Source organism: Lemur catta, chromosome 4 (assembly GCF_020740605.2).
Source record: "Lemur catta isolate mLemCat1 chromosome 4, mLemCat1.pri, whole genome shotgun sequence".
Taxonomy (NCBI): Eukaryota; Metazoa; Chordata; class Mammalia; order Primates; family Lemuridae; genus Lemur; species Lemur catta.
Window position 1 is genome coordinate 38,033,056 of NC_059131.1, and position 12,139 is coordinate 38,045,194.

General features: G+C 33.9%; 1 protein-coding gene across 18 annotated transcripts in view; it reads right to left on the reverse strand.

Moving 5' to 3' along the window:
- The window catches only part of NRXN1 (neurexin 1), a 1,034,155-nt gene that overhangs the window by 125,957 nt on the left and 896,059 nt on the right, over positions 1-12,139 (reverse strand). The gene's annotated exons all lie outside the window — the stretch shown is intronic.

A 12,139-nucleotide genomic window follows, 5' to 3' on the forward strand; every position in this document is an offset into this window, starting at 1 on the left:
CTTCTAAACTATATTGTTTTGTTTTCAGGTGCTTGTATTACCCTAATAAAAATAATTTAACAATTATCCCCACCTGTTTTCATACATATACCAAAGTCGAAAAGTGAATTTTGAGGGTATCCTGCTACTAGTCTCAAAAGTAGCATAAGAGAGTAAGGTATAACTAATGTTATTATTTGCAATTTGAGGTTGCATTTAAATATACTGTAGTTTCAAATTACCATTTAAATATACTGTAGTTTCAAATTACCCACACAGAAAGAATAAATTCCTTTGACATTTCCTAGGCTTCATTGAGATTTGTCTGTTGTAAGGAACAGACAAATTCCTCTCCCCAAATTTCTCTCCCCTCATTCCTCTCCTCAAACTTCACTAAGTTTTGGATTCAATTAGTGTTATGCCAGGATGTGTCTCTAATCTCTTCTTTTGCTTCTCTAGTTCTGTGCACTCAGTTCTCATTTTGTCTACGAAAATATCATAGTTTTTTACATGCTTAAACTCCAGAATGAGTGTCTTTTCAAAATGTTACACGTTTTCCCAGGTTGTATCTGGTTTTCGGCCATAGGCAACATCTATATCAAGCTTATGGGAAGCTTTTCTTGCAGCTTTGTCAGGAGTAGCTGGTGCAAACGGGTTCTGCAATGAGTCGCATATCATTAGGCTTCCTAGAGATTTTCACCTGTTTATTCGACTCCCCAAAGTTGGCTAGAGACATCAAAAGATCAGAGAAACTACTTGAAAATGTGAATTCCTGACTCTTCAAAATGGGCCAAGTATTTGTGAAATTGTGAAGTGTTAGCAATTTGACTGTGGCTCACCACGGGATCCGCTCCAGCGCAGACAATAAGGAGTGATTTGCTGCAGAGAATTTAAAAACAATAATAAAACTGACTAAAAGCCAGTCTGCTTATTATTATTACAATGTATCAATACTTCTGAACAATGCCAGTGATAAAATATTTCTCCTGTGAGGGGACCATTAGCACTGCCCCTCTCCTACCTGAGAAAACCACCATGACCCCCAAATGATGAGACTACTAAACCTTTGGAGCAGGGTTTGACACCTGCTATTCTGTGTTGTGGGCAAAATTATACTAGTTTGTGTCCTTCTTCTTTCTATTTTAGGAACAAATACTTGAGCTTCCTTCCTGGTCTTAGGGTGAAGAATGCCAGTAGCATAAATTGAAATGGGAATTTTGCCTCCTATATATCCCATCTACAATTTTTTTCTTAAATAGTATGGACATAATTAAAAAAAACACAAACTGTAACTTCAAAATGCCTTTACTCTATACATGAAGAAAATTAATTCTTTAATCACCTTGTAATATGTACCATCTTTAGTCTCCACAGATATTGTTTAATCCAGGAAAATTCAGGACTAGGCAACACACAATATTTATCTCAGCATTGGATTATGCACTCTGTGTGTTCATTAATTTATTTATTCACAAACCAATTAGTAAAGTTTCCACTCTGCACCAGGCACTGCATTAGGTGCTGAGCACACACAGATTAATAAGCCAAGGTCTTGATTTTAAGGTGCTTGTCAAAAAGAAAACCAAAGGTTATGAGCTCTGATATGTAAATAATTATCTATCTACTTACATGAATAGCTATTCATTTATCTTTCCAAAGTGCTAGAAAGCAGGAAACAGGTTATGCTTAGGGTTGTTCAGGAAAGCGTCAAATCAAATGAAATGCAAGGTCTAAAATAGTCCTGTGCCATTAACATTAACAAAGCTTAAGTATTTTACAAATGTAGAGTATATTATTAACAAGATCACAGGTACAGTTGCAACATAGAAACAAAGGAAGAAATAGGAACATTTCTAGCAGAGGGGGCAGCATATCAGAAACAGGGGAATTGTATTTTGTGTTTAGGGAATACGAGTAGCTCATTATTGCTAGCATACCAAAGACAAATTACATGCTTTTTTATTGTTTTCTGAATCAAGTTCCCAAACAATGTAGACTGCAAGGCCACACAGACAAGGGTGCATAAGACAACAAGGCCATTAAATACAACATGGACAACTCCAGTCACAAAAGCGATTAAACCATATCTGAAACTATAGTGATAATTCTCACTTTGGACAGTGGAAAGCCCTCAGTTCATAGCAAGACAAGTGGGTCATTTGACTATCCTGTAATGTCTTATCTTCTATCTTGCTGTGATGGGTTGCCACGTTGGCTTTATTTAGAATCATTACCAATTGCCAGTTAAGGCCATGCATAGAAAAGTCAGACCTGGGAATTGTCACCACAGAACTTGAAAGAATACTGATGGATCCTTTTCATCTCTGAAAAATTAAGTATTAGAACCAGAAAATTTCCCTTTATGTAGAATGTGTATATTTTCTCTTCTCTTTTGAAAGAAATTTATATTCCCTTCAGACCCATGGACATAGTACCTACACCACTTTCTGCTGTGCACACACTTTTTTGATACATACTCAAAGGACAGCTGCTTCAGAGGTAAGCTAGGAGGAGTAGAAAATATAAGATTTTTTTTTTTCATTCTCAAGCATTCCCGCATCAAATTTTTACTGCACAATTTTAAATGCTGGACTATATTTACTGAAGATCTCACAATGGCTAGCATAGTATGGTGCAACAGATAGAGACTCCTCACTTGATTCACCTGCCTGTATCTTGAGGAATCTATAGTTGAATATATTTGTTACCCGTTCATGGGATTAAGAACCATTTTTATTATTTGAGATTTGGGTAATCGTGTGTGAATCTGCCTGCAGTACATAGGATAAAGCCTAGCACACGGAAGGAAGAAAGAAAAAAAGGAAAAGAAGAGAAAAACAAAAGGTGGTGGTAGAGTGTGGGGATAAGGATACTAAGGAAGGAAAAAATGAGCACCTACTATGTGCCAGATGCTATGCTAAGAGCTTTACGTATGCAAGTTTATTTGATAATCCCACAGAATCTTTCAGGCTAAACATGATTTTAAAGTTCTCATAATTATTGCCTCATACTTTACTCCATGTAATAAACATTGATTTTCAGAATTGTAACAAACAGTCTTGGGTTTCCTCAACAGCATAGCATTTATTCCAAGTAAAGAAGATAATTTGGCTACTCTCATATGGCTCTCAGGGTATTCTATCCATTCTGCTTAAGTAGAAAAATCCTAAAAGGGAGCTAAAGGGGCCAGGGCCACCAACTACACTATTAAATCTACAGACTGGATGATAACATCTATTTTAGATGAAGGTTTTGACAAATGTAACTTAGATTTTAAACACCCCAATGAGAGAATGTGGGTAATTCCAGAGTCAGGGTAGTGTCTAGTACACTGCTAACACTCAGGGCATGTGAAATAATAAGTCTGTGTCTCCAGTATGCTTGTTATTAAAGCAAGACTAAAATATCTTTCCTGCTTTATATTTGTCTCTTAGTTTCATTTGTGTTAGTGACGGTCAAAAGCTTTGCTGTTGTTGATGCAGGGCACTTTACAGTTTATATATAGATTCACTAATAATCTAAGTTCTGAAAAATGGTTCTTTTTATAAATTCTGAATTCCTAGGCATCTTATCCTCAAGAATAGCATTAAAATATATTATTCTTTATAATAACAAACTGTGTTGCAAGCGTGTTAGGTGCACAAAAGATATTTTTAATAATTTGTAAGTAAAAGTATTGTGGATTTACAGGCAAAGTACAGCATAGTAAAAAAATATACACATACACTGCCTGTTTTTTTTTTTTTTTAATTATCATTTAGAATGCTTACTGGAGAAACCATTTGTTAACACTGGTGTTATTTCTCTGCTTGAGATTTTATATAAAGGGAGTAGTGGTGACAAGAATACAGGGAAAGCTGTTTGGTAAATGCAAAGGCAGGTAAATTAGTTAAACCTGCCCTTGAGTTTCCAATCTAATGATGTTAATTAATATTTTTTTTAATTGCTGGGGAACTTTTTGGTGATGCCAACAGATAAAAAAATCTAACATAGGCTCTAGATGATAAAACATATAAGAAATTATCAAAGATTTAAATTTAATCTTGACTTAGTTTACTGAACAAAGCTTGACATTTTATATGTATAATGAAAGATAAAAAGAAACATCAGTAACACATACATACTATACACATACACACACAATTGTCTTTTGCTTTTTGATACTTTAGATGATTTTCCTTCCTCATGTAAAAGATTATTACATGTAAGAGAAGAATAAATCAGCAGATGTAAGAAACATACAGGTGCATTTGAATACCAGAAGTTCACAAAATATTATGGTACAAATAATTTGTAGCACTGATTAAAACTAAGACAATTAAATAAGGCTATATCCTTGCTACTTAGACATTAACTAATTACATAATAAAAAGTTATTCCTTTGTTCTGCATCTGAAACTAAAAATTTCAGAGAAGGTGCGAACCTCACCAGTCCTCTTTGAGAAAATTCTCAAGGAAATTACTGTCATGTATCAATTAGATACAGAGTCTTAATTCGTTCCATTTCTCCAATGCTGATAAAGATGGTATCAAATGAGATTATATCCAGAATCATAAACCTAATCTACTCTAACTCATAGTTGGAAGCACCTGACGTTTTTTATACTCAAGCTGAAAAAGGAATGTATCAGGAATTTTTAAGATCCTTAATCAAAACATGTTATTGAGGACAGACATAGAAATCATATACGAAAGATTCAGTAAAATACGTGAATTAGGTTCTGTCTGTGCACAACTGGGATATAGGTATAAGTAACTCCTGGAGTGCTCAGGCAATAGTAATTTGATGTTGATGAAGGGGGCAGGGAGGAGAGTAAATCGTGCAGGGTATGGGGTCAGTGGACAGGTCATTGTTCAGGACTGTCCAGCATTGCAGTGTGTGTGGCGCTCATGGCCCTCTCCCACTAAATGCAACTCTTCTCGTGAGTCATTACCTGCCTTCCACTGCCCCAGACCCCCAGCAACACACTGATGGGTAATGATGTGCCTCATTCCATGGAGAATTCAGCTTGGTATATATCACACAATTAATGCTCTGCTGTAAATATTTAAATTCACAGCTATTCTTCAAGGACAGAGAAAATAGCTTTCAAGGTAAGAAAGATGCCTTCATTTCCAGTTTGCACCTGAGGAATGCTTCTCAAACACAACTGTCATTCGTAGAGTGCTCATATGTGTCAGGCACTTTTTTTATTTCTTTATATTTTAGGATGAACCAAACGGAATTTCTATTTTTTTGTAGTAAGAAATTGGTCAAAGAACCATAATTTTATATGATTTTCATACTATATTGACTCATATAATTCTCACAATAAACTTATGGGGCTATAATTCCTATTTTTATAGGTGGGAAACTGAGGTAAAGAGAAGCTAAGTAACACACAGCTGGGATGTGGTAAAAGGAGGGCTGGGCCTTAGGCAGGTTTTCTGGCTTCCAGAGTCATTGTCCTTGACCGCTATGCTATCCGTCCCCTAACAGCCCATCTCAGTGTTGCCTCTTCACACTGTGGGCTCCCAGAACACAGGGGCTCATCATCTGATCCTGTTCATTGTGCAGCGTAGAACCCTATTTACAGGCCATGCCTAAATAGATACTATTACATAGAAGAGGAAGTAACACAACATGATACAAAACTGAACTTCAAACTGAACTTCAGTCACGTTTCAAACATTTACTCACTGTGTGACCTTAAACAAACCTTTCACATTTTTTAGGATTAATTTCCCAATATGTAACATAGGAATATAATTATACATGCATACATTAAGGAAGAGAATGGCATGGTCGTATTTGCATTTTTGAAAGACTAGTTTGACACCTGGGTGGAAGTGGTTAAAACTGTGAGAAGGCAAGAAGTGAGGAGATTCTGAACGGAGATCACAGACAAGTGCAGAGAACCAGATCTCCTCAAAGTACACTGAAGAAGCAGACTGCGTAACTTGAGTCTGTTATTTAGTTTTGCTATGCCTCAATTTTCTCCTGTTTCGAAAAAGAATAATAATACCAAGCTGTACTGAGATTCCATCTGTTCCTCAGATACATATATACTCTAGGATTTGATTACATTTCTGATTTAATTAACAAGATACTTATTAGAAGCCACAGGACCATAAAGGCTAGGTCCTTTTAGAGGTTAGAAGCAGGTAAAGTATATCTTGGTATTGCCTTTTTTTTTTTTTTTTTCTTTTCCCTGGCTTCTAAGTTCCCTAACAGCAAATGCACTGGCACTATCCTAGCAGGGTGCAATTCTGCTGGGTTTGAGAATATGTCTGAATGTTAATATAGCAATGTTCTTTTAAAATTGATACCTGTAGCTCTAATAATCTATGCACATCTGTTCAAAAGGGATTTCCATTTCATGGTCCCCCCATTACAGGTATCCCCTCTTCTCTCTTTTGCCTTTTCCCATAGCACTTGATATCCTATGAATGTTGTTTTCTTGTTTATTGCCCATCTTCCCCAACTAGAACGTAAGTTTTGTGCAGAAAAGTCTAATTTTGTTCAATGACATATTTCCAGGAACTAAGGCAGCACCTGGAATATGATAAGTGCTCTGCAAACATGTATTAAGTGAATGAATGAATGAATGGACAGATGAATATATTTGTCTAGGACTAGCTTTTCCAGAACACATCTCAAAACCAAGGTTGCATCTACTAATAGAGCACCTTTACATTTAGTAAAACCTACAGACCCCAAAGAAATGCACTGTGCAGAATTGTTTTAAAATAAACCCTTTAAAATGTATATACCCTGGCACTTTTACTTCCAGAAACAAGGAAAAAAAAAAAAAAAGCACCTTCTAAACAGCAGTTGCTTACCCATATTTAAAATTACAATGAATTGCACTCTTCTCACCAGGTACTATTAGTTTCAGGAGAACCTGCCTTTGTATATATTTTAAAGTTTACACCCAAAGGTTTTTCTTTCCAATATGCACTAAAATTTGCTGTAAAAATCTACATTAATTTAAGAGAGTTCAGCAGAATGATTGGACTGGGAAAATAAAATTAATTATTCATGTCACCAGTATTTTTTAAATATAGAATGGTTATCAGGAACATACATAATTATAAATAATGCTATTATTTTTTAATAATGAAGGCACAGCTAAGGTTAATTAATAGTTTTAATAATAATAAAATTTTATTCTTTGAATTTACAAAATGTATTTTGTTAGCTTTAAGTATTTTTTCATGGGAATTTGTGTGAGCTCTGCTTACATTTTTCAAACAAATAGTATTCATTTTTCATGAGCTCCCCCAAAGCCTCCAGCAAGCAACAGCAGTGTCCAAAATATTCAAATACTCTTTTCTTGCTTGAACACTAATTAGGTTTCTTTTCAAAAAACACCACTGGGAATCAAATGCCATTGACTTTAATAGGATGTCTCATATGTGAAATACACATGTCTGAGAATCTACCACTAACGTTTTTTAATTATCAATAGTTCCTTTCCTTGAGTAGGTTTTACCCTGAAAAAATGTCTAACTGGAGCCACAGAACTGCTCCAATATATTTCCCTCATATTTACTGATTCTACCTCTCTTTATAATTTAATTTCTTCCCAAGAGTTGTAAACTATAGCCCCTCCAGTCAAAAACTAGAATCTCTCAAAGCCTCATTTTCTTACTTTTCTAAAGATTTTTGAAATCACATGAAAAGAAGATGAAAAAGGCTATGGATTCTAAAAACTAAGTAAGGATACCAGAGTCCCTTTCTGCTCTGAATGTAAAGGATAGGGCTTAATATTTATTATTCTTATGATTTTCTGGCAGAGGTAAATTTTATATATGCTCTTAGAGTGAAATATAACTTATAGACCAAAATGGGATGCTTTTGAGTCAAAATGGACAATATTAATAATTTCACTGGAATAGCAGGTACACACAAGGACTATCCAAGCCAACTGGGATACATGGCCACGTGATGTAAAAGTCAGATATAATTTATGCTTTGTTAAATAATCATGAGAACATCTAATTAAGAGCATCATGACTAGACTCAATGAAATTTTAGAGCTGAGTACAACTCAAAAGATTCCTAGTTCAACCACTTATTTTACAGAGGCAGCAAGGCCAACTTATGGCAAGGTTAATTGACCTGTGCAAGTCACAGAACAAGGTAAGTGGCTGTACTTAAAGTGGAAACCAGGTCTTCTCATTGACTATGCCCTTTTTGTTATAGTACACTGTAAGAAAAAAACGATACTAAGTGATTCATATTTTTGATGTATATAGCTTGTAAAATATTCTCAAAGGAAAGAACAAAAAGATCACAAAATATGTCTCAAAGAATATTCCAGAGGAAATTTCACAATCTTGATTTTAAGGAACGGCACAGTTCCACTTTCCTTTCTATAGACTGGCAAATAAAAAAAGTGACTTTTGCCCTTTGCATGTTGGCTTACCTTTACTCATTTCTGTAAAAATACATATATACCATAAGACATTGCCAGATTATCTGGAAGAGGAAGGAACACTTAGCAGCCAAAAAAAAACCTTGCACAACATTCCAGCCCCATCCCAAGAAGCTCTCAGCATTTCAAAAAACTTTATGCCATCAATTATTGTTTCAAATTTTGCTTTCTGAGATTAGCCTTACGGAAACTTTCTTTTTCATAAGATGAATGGGTCTTAGGAAAATACATAAAAATTAAATATTCTAAATAAAACAAGTTTTATAAACTTTATATAATCCATATAAAAATACTACCAATATTTTTATATTCATATTAAAAAGAAGTCATTCAATCAGAACTGCTGCTAAATGTCCCTATTATTTCATGATATAAATCATGTCTTTCAAAAGCAAACAGTCTGAAAAGTGACCATCACTCACAGAAGAAAAACTTCCTGCTTTCTTCTTAAAGCATATTTACTTTTAAGTAGGGATGTAAACAGGATTTTTATGAAAGATATTTTGATGAATACTCCTATATTTTGTGAGTCTGTGAAAACCTAAATACATTTCTCCCCTATTACTAGCCCTGCAGGATTGGCTGAACAAACCTCATCTCATCTATTTGAAATGAATCCAGTTTAATTCTGCTTGACGAAAAATCTGTTTCCATAGTTTTAAAACAAGCAATCACCCGAAGGTACATTGCCATTGTAGCTTAAGTGGCTCAGTCTTATCACTGAGGAAAATACACTTTGATTGAGAAAACAGTCCAGCGTGGCTTTTGAAAAATGAAATGACCCTTTCTGGTACACAATTTAGTAAGGCAGTTGATGACAGCAGGCAGATATGGCCGCTATGAACAAGATTTAAAGGAAGATGCTGCATCCAACCTGTATTGGCATTACTAAAAACTCTCATATTTAAACTCCCTAGGCTTGCGGCAATTCTAACAAATTTTACACATATCAGTTATCTCTTTGTATTTAGAGAACAATTTAAAAATCAATTGTGAGGTAAGGAAAAATTACAACAAATTATTCTGTTACTCAAAAATAAATAATTTGTTTTCTTCTCTAAAAGTTTTTGCCCAGTATATACAGGTGTTGTTACTTGTAATCATATATCTGTCTCTCTCTATATATCTCATTATATGAGACTTTAAAAAACAGCCTAACTTCAAAATACTGTAGCCACGACTGAATATTTATAACATATTATTCCAAATTATTTAATTGCTGTTATTGGTCTATTAAAAATTTAAAGATTAAAAATATCTATTTTTAAATGAACCTTTTATTTAAGTCAATATCTTCTCAAATGGACCAAGTAATCACTAATTGATTAGATCATTTACTTCTATAAACCACTGCTGTCTTTAAATATGTAATAGCTTATAATAAAACAGATTTTTCATTGGCAATTAATGAGCAGCACACTGTTTTCCTTTTTTATTAATTAATATTATAAAATTAATAAATTTTTATTTCTGCACTTATACTTAGCTTTTAAATAAAATATCTATTTTTATGCACATCAGGGAAGGATACCAATTGGATATCAGACTGAGTCGGGGGGGGTGAGGGGAGGGGATGGATGTATGCCTACATGATGAGTGCGTTGCGCACCGTCTGGGGAATGGTCATGCTTGAAGGTGCTAACTCGGGGAGGTGGGGGGGAGGAGGGATGGAGGTATGACTACATGGTGAGTCCCAGGCGCACTGTCTGGAGAATGAACACACCTGAGGCTCTGACTCAGGGGGATGGGCGGGACACGGACAATGTATATAACCTGAGCTTTTGTACCCCCATGAAGAGCTGAAATAAAAAAAAAAAAAGAAAAAAAAAATTTAAAAATATATAGCAGTTACTACTTGATGAAATATATTAAAAACAATACTGACAACTTTTTCCTTATTGTGGACACACCTGGTTTACATAGGAGCTTTGTAATTTCATTAATAATAAAAATATATTTATATATAATATTTATATTTATATATATTTATATTTATTTATATATAAAATAATAAAACAAGACTACTAAGAAAAGTATCTGATAATTTCAGATTATATTTATAAAAATATTCCTAAGTCTGGATGGCCTCGCATATCCTCTTATAAATTATTTTATATAAAGGAGTCTATCAATTCTTTCGTGTTTCATTTTTCTTACATCAGATTCACTCTAATAACTTACTTATCATTAAATGAACCATGAATCTAGAACAATAAATCATTAATGAAATATTAGGAAAGAATGTTAAATGGAGATACTGGACAAGCATTAACCTGTCTAAACTCACAAGTTTTTATGGAAGGTCCTAGGTTCTATATTATCGACGATCTTGTAAATTCAAAAAAGATAGAGAAAATCAATAAAATGATCACACTAAGCAAACATTCCTGCTGAAAGTATATTCCATAAGGGTAGCAGTTTCTGTTTGTTTTACCAATATATGCCCATGGCTAGAACACTGTCTGGCAGATACAGAGTGATCAAAATGAATATATTGATGAACAACATTGAGACAACCCGTTTTACTTTGTAGTCAAATGCAAATAGTAAAAAAAAAAAAAAAAAGGAACAAGAGAATAAGTGTGTATAGAAGTGCAAAATATGCAATACTCCATTTAGGAATTTATAGAATTCACAACTTTTTGATCATCTCTCTTCTTCTAGGACATTTTATCTTTATTCTGTTCCTCTCACCCATTCCTATTCAAAGTAAAAATCAGAATCCATTTTCTTCTTTTTCTGGGAAATATATGTTAATTAGTAGACAGGGTCCTGACAGAAACAGAATTTGCCTTCTATTATTTTCCTTCCAAGTCTGATACTGGTCTGTTTCAAATACTTGAAGTAAAAGAAATTTAAAAAATAATTGTTGTCAGTCTTGCTTCTTTAGAAGGCAGTTTTCTAGAAAAGTAAGGTTCATCTATTTGGAAAAGCTTTATATAGCACCTACTGAAGACACTGACTATTAAAAAAAAAATGAAACAATTAATTTGGATCAAGGAAAATATATAATTCTGAAAGAATTAACAAGTGAATATGTACACCGCTAATAGCATTTAATAGCATTTCAACAACACCTAACAGCATTTCATAGCAGATTTTTTTTTCTGTGTTCTTCATTGATGTAACACCAATACCTAAACCAGTGCCTGATACATAGTAGGCAATCAATAAGGATATCTTGATTGCATTAATATACTTCCAAGATGTATGAATATCACACTTAAAAATTCTATTTTTCAAAAATTTTAGACACAAGATCAAACAATAAGCTCATTAAACTTACTTCTAAGTATGGGCAGTTAGTCACATATACAAAATACCTTAGCCCAAGACAATTTATACATATCATATTTTGGGTCTTTGTACTCAGATAAACTTAATGGAGTGTTTTTCTTAAAAATAGTAAAACAGTAGACCTATCACTCACCATGAAAGCCACATGCCTACAAATTCAAAATTGTAAGACTTCAAAATACAATAGAAGTAGTATTATTATCTCTTTCTTAAGACCAATTTCTTTCATTTTGATGAAGTGTTTAGCTCAAACAAGATTTTTCAAATATTCCATTAATTTACCTGCTCATTTAACTTAAAAAGTGAAAAACCTGTGTAATTAGCAGACAGTCCCCTCAACCTGAGCTAGATCAAGATCATTGAATCAAGACTATCGTCTAGCAGCAAACAAACCACAACAAAGCCTTTTATGAAAATCCACAAACCTCTAATCCACAGCACAT